A 1,134-nucleotide genomic window follows, 5' to 3' on the forward strand; every position below is an offset into this window, starting at 1 on the left:
CATCTGCGTATCTGAGGTTATTGATATTTCTCCTGGCAATCTTGATTCCAGCTTGTGCTTCATCCAGTCTTGCATTTTGCATCATGTACTCTGCATATAAGTTAAATAAGCAGGGTGACAATATACACCCTTGACGTACTCCTTTCCCAATTTGAAACCAGTCTGTTGTTCTGTGTCTGCTTCTAATTGTTGCTTCTTAACCTGCATACAGATTTCTCAGGAGGCAGGTAAGGTGGTCTGGTAGAATCTCAATTTCCTTTCTTGGAAAATATTGAGCTTAATTGCAAATTCAGCAAATGGAAAAGGAATGCCTTTCATATGGAGAGAAATAAAGGGCAAACTCTTCTATGTGTGATTTTGTAGGTTGTATTTCTAAAAACTAAGGAATCCAAAACAAATTGCAATACACTTACACAGAAGTCTCACCAAAATGTTTAGTTTTGTATTGTCTGCTGTTCAATTTCAATCCTACATAGAACTGAAACCCCAATGGCAAGTTCCAAAGATATCAGGGAGAGATGATTTAAAAGGCCTTGCTACTCATGTGCTTATACACAGGCAACATCAACAACATCTGAAAGCATGTTAATGAATACAGATCTTAAAACCCACTTCAGATCCACTGATTGAGAGTCTTTTACAAAAATTTCCCATGTGATTCATCTATATACTAAGGTCTGGATGGGTGTTTTCTTCCTCAGCTACACAATAGAATCATCTGGAGTGCGTTATTCTAAAAGATGCCTTAGACACTCCCACTCAGACAACTTCTATAATTTTGAGAGCAATAACCAAGTAATTTCAAAAGGGGGATGTAAAGTCAGAAAATATAGAACTTAATAGTAGGTTGTTTACCTACTGTGTTTTAAAATACTTCTTACCGTTATGAACTTTATCTCTCTCAGAGTATTATAGTGATGATAAAATAAGTATGATGAAAATTTTCATAATTTGTAAAACCCTAACCAATGTTACTGTTAATGACTGGCATGATATAAAATCATCAAAAAAAAAAACATGTATCTATAAAGTTCACTAAAGCAAAGCACAGTAAAATGAGGGATAGCAATAAAAGGCGTTAAATTTATCAAATAAAAAAAATAAATAAATAAAGTGCTGAAAAATTAAAGCTGT

Source organism: Bison bison, unplaced genomic scaffold (genome assembly GCF_000754665.1).
Source record: "Bison bison bison isolate TAMUID 2011002044 unplaced genomic scaffold, Bison_UMD1.0 scf7180017864183, whole genome shotgun sequence".
Lineage (NCBI taxonomy): Eukaryota > Metazoa > Chordata > Mammalia > Artiodactyla > Bovidae > Bison > Bison bison.